The sequence below is a fragment of the Oncorhynchus kisutch genome, linkage group LG13 (genome assembly GCF_002021735.2).
Source record: "Oncorhynchus kisutch isolate 150728-3 linkage group LG13, Okis_V2, whole genome shotgun sequence".
Lineage (NCBI taxonomy): Eukaryota > Metazoa > Chordata > Actinopteri > Salmoniformes > Salmonidae > Oncorhynchus > Oncorhynchus kisutch.
The window spans coordinates 6,658,605-6,671,844 of NC_034186.2; the positions used below are offsets into that span (position 1 = coordinate 6,658,605).

At 43.4% G+C, this 13,240-nt stretch overlaps 1 long non-coding RNA gene across 1 annotated transcript; it reads right to left on the reverse strand.

The window, feature by feature from the left end:
- Nucleotides 1-3,347: 3,347 nt before the first annotated feature.
- On the reverse strand, nt 3,348-4,840 carry LOC116376686 (uncharacterized). Its single transcript, XR_004212124.1, has 3 exons — nt 4,480-4,840; nt 3,985-4,034; nt 3,348-3,519 (listed from the first exon to the last, which is right to left on the reverse strand). It is a non-coding gene; the product is annotated as an uncharacterized LOC116376686 (long non-coding RNA).
- Between the last annotated feature and the right edge of the window lie 8,400 nt (nt 4,841-13,240).

Below are 13,240 nucleotides of genomic sequence, written 5' to 3' on the forward strand. Positions count from 1 at the left end.
AGAGAAGACCCTGACATACAGTAGTAACACAGAGAGAGAAGACCCTGACATACAGTAGTAACACAGAGAGAAGACCCTGACATACAGTAGTAACACAGAGAGAGAAGACCCTGACATACAGTAGTGACACAGAGAGAGAAGACCCTGACATACAGTAGTATCACAGAGAGAGAAGACCCTGACATACAGTAGTAACACAGAGAGAAGACCCTGACATACAGTAGTAGCACAGAGAGAGAAGACCCTGACATACAGTAGTAACACAGAGAGAGAAGACCCTGACATACAGTAGTAACACAGAGAGAAGACCCTGACATACAGTAGTAACACAGAGAGAGAGAAGACCCTGACATACAGTAGTAACACAGAGAGAGAAGACCCTGACATACAGTAGTAACACAGAGAGAAGACCCTGACATACAGTAGTAACACAGAGAGAAGACCCTGACATACAGTAGTAACACAGAGAGAGAGGACCCTGGCATACAGTAGTAACACAGAGAGAGAAGACCCTGACATACAGTAGTAACACAGAGAGAGAAGACCCTGACATACAGTAGTAACACAGAGAGAGAGAAGACCCTGACATACAGTAGCAACACACAGAGAGAAGACCCTGACATGCAGTAGTAACACAGAGAGAAGACCCTGACATACAGTAGTAACACAGAGAGAGAGAAGACCCTGACATACAGTAGTAACACAGAGAGAGAAGACCCTGACATACAGTAGTAACACAGAGAGAAGACCCTGACATACAGTAGTAACACAGAGAGAGAGAAGACCCTGACATACAGTAGTATCACAGAGAGAAGACCCTGACATACAGTAGTATCACAGAGAGAGAGAAGACCCTGACATACAGTAGTAACACAGAGAGAAGACCCTGACATACAGTAGTAACACAGAGAGAGAGAAGACCCTGACATACAGTAGTAACACAGAGAGAGAAGACCCTGACATACAGTAGTAACACAGAGAGAAGACCCTGACATACAGTAGTAACACAGAGAGACAAGACCCTGACATACAGTAGCAACACAGAGAGAAGACCCTGACACACCACAAATAGACAAAATAAAAATGTCATCAGTGAAATTAAACATTTCTCCAAACCTCTTCCCAAATGTTTATTGGCACACACACACACACACACTCCGACGCACACTCCGACACACACTCCGACACACACTCCGACATGTCAAGGACAAAGCTTGGGATGCAGGCAGGCTGTGAAAGCGTGGTGGGTGTACAGAGTGCAGTGGGCCTGACAGGTGCCATCGTGGCTCCAGGTGCAGCTATACTGAATTTTGGCTATACTGAACTCTTATAATTTCACTTTCCCCTGTTCTTATCTATGGACACGAAGTCTAAGTGAGTGAAGCTGGGTTTGTTCCTGTACTGACATGGAATTGCAAACATTCTCTTATCTGACAGTATCTATACCCAATATCTATCTACATTATCGATCTACATTATATATCTACAGTATCGATACCCAGTATCTATCTACATTATATGATGATAGATATGATCTATCTACATTATCTATACCCAGTATCTATCTACATTTCTACATTATATATCTACAGTATCTATACCCAGTATCTATCTACATTATCTATCTACCGTATCTATACCCCGTATGTATCTACATTATATATCTACCGTATCTATCAACAGTATCGAGCTACATTATCTATCTACAGTATCTATACCCAGTATCTATCTACATTATATATCTACAGAATCTATACCCAGTATCTATCTACATTATATATCTACAGAATCTATACCCAGTATCTATCTACATTATCTATCTACATGATCTATCTACATTATCTATACCCAGTATCTATCTACATTTCTACATTATATATCTACAGTATCTATACCCAGTATCTATCTACATTATATATCTACAGTATCTATACCCAGTATCTATCTACATTATCTATCTACATGATCTATCTACATTATCTATACCCAGTATCTATCTACATTTCTACATTATATATATACAGTATCTATACCCAGTATCTATCTACATTATCTAGCTACATTATATATCTACATTATCTATCCCAAGTATATATGTACATTATCTATCAACATTATATATTTACAGTGTCTATCCCCAGTATCTATCTACATTATATATACAGTATCTATCCCCAGTATCTATCTATCTGCAGCCATGATCTTATCTGAAAAATTGAATAAATGTAACTGGCATTTAATGCTTTAGCCACAATGCACAAGAACAGTAGCACACCCATCCCCCTCAAACCCCTCATCCTTCACCCTTCACCCTCAAACCCCTCATCCTTCACCCATCCCCCTCAAACCCCTCATCCTTCACCCATCCCCCTCAAAAACCCCTCATCCTTCACCCATCCCCCTCAAACCCCTCATCCTTCACCCATCCCCCTCAAACCCCTCATCCTTCACCCATCCCCCTCATCCTTCACCCTTCACCCTCAAACCCCTCATCCTTCACCCATCCCCCTCAAACCCCTCATCCTTCACCCATCCCCCTCAAACCCCTCATCCTTCACCCATCCCCCTCAAACCCCTCATCCTTCACCCTTCACCCTCCACACCATTCACCCTTCTCACCCTTCACACCTCCACACCCTTCACCCCCCTACCCTTCACACCCTCCCCATCCTTCACCCTTCACCCTCCACACCATTCACCCTTCACACCTCCACACCCTTCACCCCCCCTACCCTTCACACCTTCCACACCATTCACCCTTCTCCCCCTTCACACCTCCACACCCTTCACCCCCCTACCCTTCACACCCCTCACCATTCACCCTCAAACCCTTTCACCCTCCTCACCCCTCCTCACCCCTCCACATCCCTCCTCACCCTCCACACCCCTCCTCACCCTTCCACATCCCTAACCCCTCACCCACCTCACTGGGCTACTGGCTCCTAAGAGAACAATAGCGATAAGAGACTGTCTTTAGGGGGTGGAATCCCCTGCCTGGTCCCTATCCCCCAAGCTCTGTTTCTATCTTCAACACATTCCTACGGACCTGGGAAGACATCCGTTAGAGGCCACATAAACTATTGAAGAACATCAGTGTTCAAAGCAAAAAGGGGAATGGTTTGTAAAAGGAGAAGTAGTCTATGTGATCATGTTATATTATGGAAACAAATGCCAAACAAAAAATGGCAATAAAACAAAGTTACAATTATATTCCTCTAAAAAAAAATGTTTTATTTTTTAATGTGGAAATTCGACTTGTTTTGAACAAACCAAGTAGACCTACGGCCATGCCATACTCCAGCCTTTCCCCGCACGGTGATTACATCTCAACCAACACTTACTTGGCATAGTCGCGCTTGCAGTAAAGTTTCTGGTCCCGGAGAAAGCAAGTGTTCTTGAGCGGATCGCCACACGCCACGCACCGGACGCATTGCTCATGCCATAGGCCATCAATGACGCTAAGCAGGTACTTGTCATGGATGAGGCGGTGGCATCCCACACACACGGTCTGTGTCAAATCTACCCCAGAAAATAAGACAATAACGTTTGGATAATTAGTCCAACATAAAATCCTGATGTTTATTATATCGAAATATGTGTAGTATTGAATCAGTAATTATTTTAAAAGCCTAAAACCTAAAAGATTATATATTTAATCAATTGCAATATAAATGTTGACTCACAATTTTCTAGGATAGAATACATATTAGGCTCAACAAATACGTAATGTAAACATTAAACATATAGATATTATCTACAGTGACCGGCTGTAAAAATATATATGCGTCACAACTTTGCTGCAAAAATATTTTATGGACGTGATAATTGCAGTCTATTTTAACAAGTCGTTTTTAATAAGTCGATTTTAACAAAACAAAAAACGTATTTAAAAGTCATGCATGCAATGTTTTTAAAGTGATTTTTTTGTTATTGCTAGTTTTTTTGTTATTAAGCCTATTCAATTCCGTAGTTGCCTATACTCACCAAGTACAGATGCAGGATATCCTTCCCCCATAGTTTCATCCAACAAAGTTCTGCGAGGAGAAAATAATTGTCAGCCTTGTGGAATTATATATATATCCTTCTTGAGATGTCAATCAGTGATTGCGTTTTATTTAATAAAAATAAAAAATTGCTGTTGAGTTCATAGATCGAACTCAAATCAAATCAACGTTTAGGCCTATTGGTCGTATACACAGTCTTGCAGATGTTATCTCAAGCGCTGTGAAATGGTTATAATTCCAGCTTCAACAATGCAGCAATATCTAGCAATATAATACACACATAATCCAAACGTTATGAACAAGAAATGAAGACCTATAAGAATGAGCAATGACAAAAACGAGCAAGTCAGTGTCCGAAATATAAATATATATGTAAACCAATGTGAACGGTGTGTATCGACTGCATATGAAAACTGGAATACACCCGGAAATAGAAATCAATTTGGTTAAATACAAATAAAACACTTGACATTACCAGGATGTTCTTCTGTTTATGTCGATATTTTAGAATCTATTTTCTGATATATTCCATTCTAATCTCTTCTGGATTGATGCCCTGGTCGAGTTGGATGAAGAAGACCGGAGAAAACTTTCCCAGCCGACTCGAGCGTTTCCAATTCCTCTTCTTAGTGCTGCTCCTCGTTATTGAGCATGTATCTATCAATTCATCTATTAGTCCGAGACAGAGAGACAGAAAGACAGACAGAGAGACAGAGAGAGAGAGAGAGGGACAGAGAGAGAGAGAGAGATGCGTTTAAGAAAGCACCTACACAGTGTTAGTGTTCGCTCTCTCTCCATCACTTTTCCTTCGACCCCCATCTCCATCTCAGACTCCATGCGCACCCTGGCAAGTTCCTCACAGCAGTATGTTATACGAAGTTATAACATGACTTACTTTCATTAAAAAATAAAACGCATAATGCGTATATGAAACTAGAATAAAAGGATAATTTTACAAAACAGAATATAAAATAAAAACTATTTACTTATAACATCACCCATGTATTATGCTTATTCAGGACATTTGATTCATTTACGGTGACACATTTGTCATCTAAAATTATATTTGATATTGAAGATTGAACCTATAAGCCTAAAGCTGTTCAATATTGTCCTTTCAGGTCTACTTTTCGATAGGAAAATATTTCTCAAAACATGGTGGCACGTATGTCTTGCAGTTTGCTTCTTGTTTTAAGGCTACTGAATCATTTAAATGTAGCCTAGGCTAAAACTTATCTTAATAAATTAGGATACCATTTGATTATCTTGATGCTACAAACATTATTTATGGGCTAATTTACATTATTAGGCTGGTTCTGTTTTATTTTCATCCCATGTAATCGCTATTCTCGGGAAATGAAAACGAAACAATAATGGTTCAAAAGAATAATAGCTACATTTGTTCCTTGGGCCAAAGGGGTCACATAGAAATGATCGCATATTTTTTATTCTACTACAATGTGAGCATACAAAATTCAGTATCGACAATAAAAATCGTCCAAAAACGAAGTTGGAGAAATGTAGATAAACGCCTGAATTCGACAGGTAGCCTAGAGGCAACGCTCACCGGTGGCCCGGCCGGGTGTATCACCTCGCCTGCCAGACATCCCGGAGTCCCACGGGTGGTGGTGAGACCAGGATCACGGAAGCTTTCCCAGTCACATCTCACCCACGTTCATCTTAATTCGGAGGATTCTGTTCTTTATACATTCCTCTGTTCTTTGCACTGGATATGAGTTTATATTGGACGCCTTCCTCTATCGTTTAAATACAACACACAGCACATTGTCAGCTTCTACAGCTGAGAACACGCGTATGGCATTTAAGCCATAAACAGCGCCTGACAGGCAGCCTGTCTCCCAGGCATGCAGCCCCCCAAGACCAGTGCCAATCACATGCAAGGAACAACGAGCCATAGAGCCACATTCAAACAAAGCCAGAAAGCTAACGGGAAAAAAAGGTAATATGACTAGCATCTTTCACAATTAAGGAAACTTTATAATCATATATCACTGATATTATATCAGACTGATTTGTTGTAGATGAACAATAGTTAGCTAGGCAGTCTGGTTAGCTACTGTAGCTAGCTAGTTAGCTAGGCAGTCTGGTTAGCTACTGTAGCTAGCTAGTTAGCTAGGCAGTCTGGTTAGCTAGCTAGCTAGTTAGCTAGGCAGTCTGGTTAGCTAGCTAGCTAGTTATCTATGCTAGTTGTTATCTTGCGTAACTGATATGCTTATAATTATACGGGACACTTCATGTTTTGTGGATAATATTTACATTTACAGAGCTCCATTCCTGACAGGCGGATCAGATTAGCTTTAAGCCTCAGACCTTGATAAGATTCAATAGCAGCCTCAGAAGCGGATACATTTAGATGCTGCCTTGTAGGATGTTTCATGAGCAAATCTCCATGCAGGCATATTAACAGTCAAAGTGCCTTATAGGCTAATGCATATGGTTCCTTGTTGACTGAATTAACCCCTTCCCTCCTCTATGCCAGCTCCCTGTGCCGCTCCAGACTAGCTAGGTCTCTAGGCAGCATGACGGTAGTGGCCAGTGACAGACAGCCGGTGTGCTGTGAGCCCAGTGGCATCCACAAAGGCACAGCCAACAACAGAGAGAACGCAGGCAACCCAGCCAGCACAGGCAACCTGCCCAACCTAAACATGCCGAAAGCCACTCAGAAGGAAAGCCCACCTATAGCCCCTCCTCAATCCCTTTCTCTGGGCTCAACCTCATTCTCTCCTACTCTGTGGGGCCCATTGTTCTACAAGGGTATTCACATAACCCTTGTCTTTTTAATGTCTCTCCTAACAGACACACTGTGTCCAAAGGATGGAAACCTCTATGTTCTTTACAATCAGTTGACTTTATGAGACTATGGTATCTATTTCCCTTCTCTCTCTCTCTCTCTCTCTCTCTCTCTCTCTCTCTCTCTCTCTCTCTCTCTCTCTCTCTCCTTACATTGTATGTCTCACTGCTCTGTTCTACGCTGTTGTGTTTGTGTGCTAGAATAGTTTCCCACAAGTCCTGTATTCAAATTAGAATGGACAGACTGCATGCATATAAAATAACTCTTGTATATTGTGTCATTCTTAATCCTTCTTCAGGGTCTTTAATGAAAATAAAATAACGTAGTACTATTGAGGCTTTTGCTGTGTTTGATCTGCATGTCCCATATCTCTCTCCCTGGGTGTAACTGTGTGGCTTTTGTCCCTTCAGGCACTCCATACCCAAAGCTAGAATTCCTCTACAGTGCTCAGGCTAAGGGGGGGGGGGGGGGGGGGGGGGTCAGCTTTCTTTCAGCTCCTGCAAATTGAGATTCTTGTCTTCATTTCTTAAGAGGGACTGGGTTTATTTGACTTGAATCAGTCCAGTCCAGTCTATTGTTAATTTAAGGGATGATGTTGATGAAGGAATCTGATTGTCTCTAATTGTGAATGGGAAGGACGAGTTATCGGTTCGTTTGGAATTAATATGCCACAAGTGTCACGTCCTGACCGTAGTTCCTTTTTTTATGTCTCTGTTTTAGGTTGGTCAGGGGGTGAGTTGGGGTGGGCATTCTATGTTTTTTTTTCTTCTATATTTTCTATTTCTATGTGTTTGGCCTGGTATGGTTCCCAATCAGAGGCAGCTGGCAATCGTTGTCTCTGATTGAGAACCATACTTAGGCAACCTGTTTTCCCACTATGATTTGTGGGTAGTTGTTTTCTGTGTCTGTGTTTTACCATACAGAACTGTTTCGGGTTTTCATTTATTTCTCTTTGGGTTTTTGTATTCTGTGTTCAGTTTAATAAATATATTATGAACACTTACCACGCTGCGCATTGGTCCGATATTTCACACTCCTCGTCAGAGGAAGAAGATAATCGTTACAACAAGACATTTCTTGTTTATATTTCACTGTTTTTTATCATGGAACAGAAGTTTAACATGAAGTGGGTGTGTCTTAAAATGGCCCTATTCCCTGATGGAACAGAAGTTTAACATGAAGTGGGTGTGTCTTAAAATGGCCCTATTCCCTGATGGAACAGAAGTTTAACATGAAGTGGGTGTGTCTTAAAATGGCCCTATTCCCTGATGGAACAGAAGTTTAACATGAAGTGGGTGTGTCTTAAAATGGCCCTATTCCCTGATGGAACAGAAGTTTACCATGAAGTGGGTGTGTCTTAAAATGGCCCTATTCCCTGATGGAACAGAAGTTTACCATGAAGTGGGTGTGTCTTAAAATGGCCCTATTCCCTGATGGAACAGAAGTTTACCATGAAGTGGGTGTGTCTTAAAATGGCCCTATTCCCTGATGGAACAGAAGTTTACCATGAAATGGGTGTGTCTTAAAATGGCCCTATTCCCTGATGGAACAGAAGTTTACCATGAAGTGGGTGTGTCTTAAAATGGCCCTATTCCCTGATGGAACAGAAGTTTACCATGAAGTGGGTGTGTCTTAAATTGGCCCTATTCCCTGATGGGAACAGAAGTTTACCATGAAGTGGGTGTGTCTTAAAATGGCCCTATTCCCTGATGGAACAGAAGTTTACCATGAAGTGGGTGTGTCTTAAAATGGCCCTATTCCCTGTATAATACATTACTAGTCCTGACCAGAAGTAGTGGGAATAGAGGGTCAGGTGTACACTCTCATTGCTCGATTGTTTACGTACTAGTAGAAGGATGCCAATTTAACAGTATAACTTTAGACCGTCCCCTCACCCATAACTGGGCGCGAACCAGGGACCCTCTGCACACATCAACAACAGTCACCCACGAAGCATCGTTACCCATCGCTCCACAAAAGCCACAGCCCTTGCAGAGCAAGGGGAACTACTACTTCAAGGTCTCAGAGCAAGTGACGTCACCGATTGAAACGCTATTTAGCGCGCACCACCGCTAACTAAGCTAGCCGTTTCACATCCGTTACACCAACCCATACTGATCTTGAACCGTAAGACTAAAATGTAAATCTGATTGTTGATGGAGGTCCTTCTGAGCTAGGCAATTCTCAGATGTCTTAAGCTTTGTATGACATGGATCAGTTCATGGATCAGTTGTTTGGAAGTTGAGATGTTTTGTAGATTAAATCATTTGTGAAAAGCCAAGTTCAAGTCATCCCTCTAGAGAACAAGCACATTGTCTACTGTAGGAGGTATTCTCTTCTGGGCCGGCAGCCTCGAGAGGGTTAACACATTTAAATGTCTACTGTAGGAGGTATTCTCTTCTGGGCCGGCAGCCTCGAGAGGGTTAACACATTTAAATGTCTACTGTAGGAGGTATTCTCTTCTACGAGCATCTTTCAGAATGCTACAGATAGAAATGCAGTACATAGAATACATTCTACAATGCCACCCTATTGGATAATAGATGGTTTGTCCACATTGTACATTCTCATTTCAATCTGCATGCTGTGTTTCACTTAACATGCCCCTGGCTTTCTTTCTGTCTCCTGTGAAGTTTCGTTGAGCTGCTGTACTTAAACTGGAAATAAGTCATTTGATAGACTGAAAACAATGAATTTGTACTTTGCAAATATTGTTGCACTTGTTTTGATGAACCATACTATCAGATAGTAATCAGCCTTACATACAAGACATTCCTAAAGGGGCTGTCTAATCTCATTCATGATTATCACGCACTAAACATCTACTCAGAGCACATGGAATACAACAGCCTTTTAAAATTAAAATATCCCCACTTATACTCACCATTGTCTTCGACAGTTATTTACTTGGGACCAGATTCAGACATTTATCATTTATAGAAGAGTGTCGATGTTCCGCGCATGTGCTACACAAGAACCACCGGAATGTTCTGTTCTGTCCATTCACTACTCACCATCACACTTCATTGTACCAGATTAGAGCAACTGAGAACAGGAGCTGGATAGTGGTTGCTGATCATGTACATTTTTCATGAACCAATTATTGGCAAAAGATCTGGTTGGTCAAAAGCCCCCCCCCCCCAAAAAAAAATGTGTGCAAAATATCAGAATTAGGGTGCCTGTCTAAAAATGCTGCCCCTAGTGTGTTCAGGGGTGAGTGATCTGAATGTTCAGCCTGTAGCTGTACATCTATGAAGTCATCACTGAGGGACATCATGTAAAACAGCCCTAACTGGAACTGGTCAGACTATACATCTATGAAGTCATCACTGAGGGACATCATGTAAAACAGCCCTAACAGAAGATCACCTGTTGGGTGTGGACGAACTGTGGCCAATCAACACGTAGAATCATTAGGAAAATGAACAGAAAATGACTGCCGATATTCTGTGGTCTGTGAGGCTGTGCCACTGCTGTTTCAATGGCCGACGTTAGTGTTGGTCTGTCGTGTCCTGAATAGGGAACAAAGTAAGACGAGACCGAGCCATCATCTTCAGTAATGCATCTATTGTCACAGGTCTAATTCAACGTTGCCTCCACAGTGTTACTATCAGAACACACACGCTGGGAGGAGAAATAACACCAGCATGTACACAATAACCAGTGTGTTGGAATAGCAAAAAAACAAAAAAAAAAAAACAACAGTGCTTAAATAATAATAATGAATAAAGTGCGATCCATTTCACCAGGAGACAAATGTTAACAGGGGGAATCCTTTGTAGTCTTGGTCAGAGAAGTGATCTCCCCACAGCTAAAGCAGAGAGTCCTCAGGGTGGTCTGGATTTGTGGCGAGGACATAAACCCGAAGAGAAGCACAACAAGACATATGACCATAAGGCGTGTTTGCGGAATAAGATAGGATTCTAATAGATTGTTTTCATTGCTTCTAGTCATTGGCAGACTGGAGAAGCGGCTGTCCTCTTCCTCCACAGACGCCACCTTCACATTCTAGTGGATGAAATGTCAAATATGAACAAGAATGGAAACACATCAACATTAACACAAATAAAATGCAAAATTGTTTATCCATTTATGGGTCCTGCCAAAGGTCATGGTCCGCAGTTTAGCCTACCGAGTGGCGCAGTGGTCTAAGGCACTGCATTGCAATGTGCCACTAGAGATCCTGGTGTCGCAGCCGGCCGTGACCGGGAGACCCATGGGGCGGTGCACAATTGGCCCAGCGTCGTCCGGGTTATGGGGAGGGTTTGGCCCAGCGTTGTCCGGGTTAGGGTAGGGGAGGGTTTGGTCGGCAGAGATGCCATTGACCCATCGCGCACTAGCGACTCCTGTGGCGGGCCGGGCGCAACGCACGCAGACATGGTCACCAGGTGTTTCCTCTGACACATTGGTGCTTCTGGGTTAAGCAGGCGTTGTGTCAAGAAGCAGTGCGGCTTGGCTGGGTTGTGTTTCGTAGGACACACAACCTTTGCCTCTAACAAGACCCCCCCCTCGGGCAGAACGTTTACCTTTCAGGCCCCTCCCCCTCGGGCAGAGCGTTTACCTCTCACCCCTCTGCTCCACCTCAGGCCCCTCCCCCTCGGGCAGAACATTTACCTCACCCCTCTGCTCCACCTCAGGCCCCTCCCCCTCGGGCAGAACGTTTACCTCACTCCTCTGCTCCACCTCAGGCCCCTCCCCCTCGGGCAGAACATTTACCTCACCCCTCTGCTCCACCTCAGGCCCCTCCCCCTCGGGCAGAACATTTACCTCACCCCTCTGCTCCACCTCAGGCCCCTCCCCCTCAGGCAGAACGTTTACCTCTCACCCCTCTGCTCCACCTCAGGCCCCTCCCCCTCAGGCAGAACATTTACCTCACCCCTCTGCTCCACCTAAGGCCCCTCCCCCTCGGGCAGAATGTTTACCTCACCCCTCTGCTCCACCTCTGGCCCCTCCCCCTCAGGCAGAACATTTACCTCAACCCTCTGCACCACCTCAGGCAGAACGTTTACCTCACCCCTCTGCTCCACCTCAGGCCCTTCCCCCTCAGGCAGAACGTTTACCTCAACCCTCTGCTCCACCTTAGACCCCTCCCCCTCAGGCAGAACGTTTACCTCACCCCTCTGCTCCACCTCAGGCCCCTCCCCCTCAGGCAGAACGTTTACCTCAACCCTCTGCTCCACCTTAGGCCCCTCCCCCTCAGGCAGAACGTTTACCTCAACCCTCTGCTCCACCTCAGGCCCCTCCCCCTCGGGCAGAACGTTTACCACCTAGAAAACATTTATAGGTCAACATTTCTCCAACTTCATTCCTCAGCATCATGTGGCAGGGCTACTGTTATGTTTACATTAGGACTAAGGGGTATACCGTTAAGTTGAAACAAAATTATGTTAGACAACATCAGATGCATAGCTTAAGGTACTGTTATGCTTCAGAGACATCATTCCACTTACCACAGCTTTCCCTGCTGATGGATACCTAAGTCTGACCCTGTCTTGTCTTATTAAAGCCAACGGTGTACAGCCTTTGAGTGAAAATGACATTTCAGTTAGGATTTTATACCCTTCTTAGCAGAGGAGACTGCTGAGGGGAGGACGGGTCATAACGATGTCTGGAATGGTATCAAACACATATGGTGTTCATGTGTTTGATACCAATCACTTCACTCCATTCCAGCCATTACACTCCATTCCAGTCATTACACACTCCATTCCAGTCATTACAACTCCATTCCAGTCATTACACACTCCATTCCAGTCATTACACACTCCATTCCAGTCATTACAACTCCATTCCAGTCATTACACACTCCATTCCAGTCATTACAACTCCATTCCAGTCATTACACACTTTATTCCAGCCATTACACACTCAATTCCAGTCATTAAACACTCCATTCCAGCCATTACACACTCCATTCCAGTCATTACACACTCCATTCCAGTCATGACACACTCCATTCCAGTCATTGCACACTCCATTCCAGCCATTACACTCCATTCCAGTCATTACACACTCCATTCCAGCCATTATACTCCATTCCAGTCATAACACACTCCATTCCAGTCATTACACACTCCATTCCAGTCATTACACACTCCATTCCAGTCATTACATACTCCATTCCAGTCATTCCACACTCCATTCCAGTCATTACACACTCCATTCCAGTCATTACACACTCCATTCCAGCCATTATACTCCATTCCAGCCATTACACACTCCATTCCAGTCATTACACATTCCAGTCATTACACACTCCATTCCAGTCATTACACACTCCATTCCAGTCATTACACATTCCAGTCATTACACACTCCATTCCAGTCATTACACACTCCATTCCAGTCATTACACACTCCTTTCCAGCCATTACACTCCATTCCAGTCATTACACACTCCATTCCAGTCATTACACACTCCATTC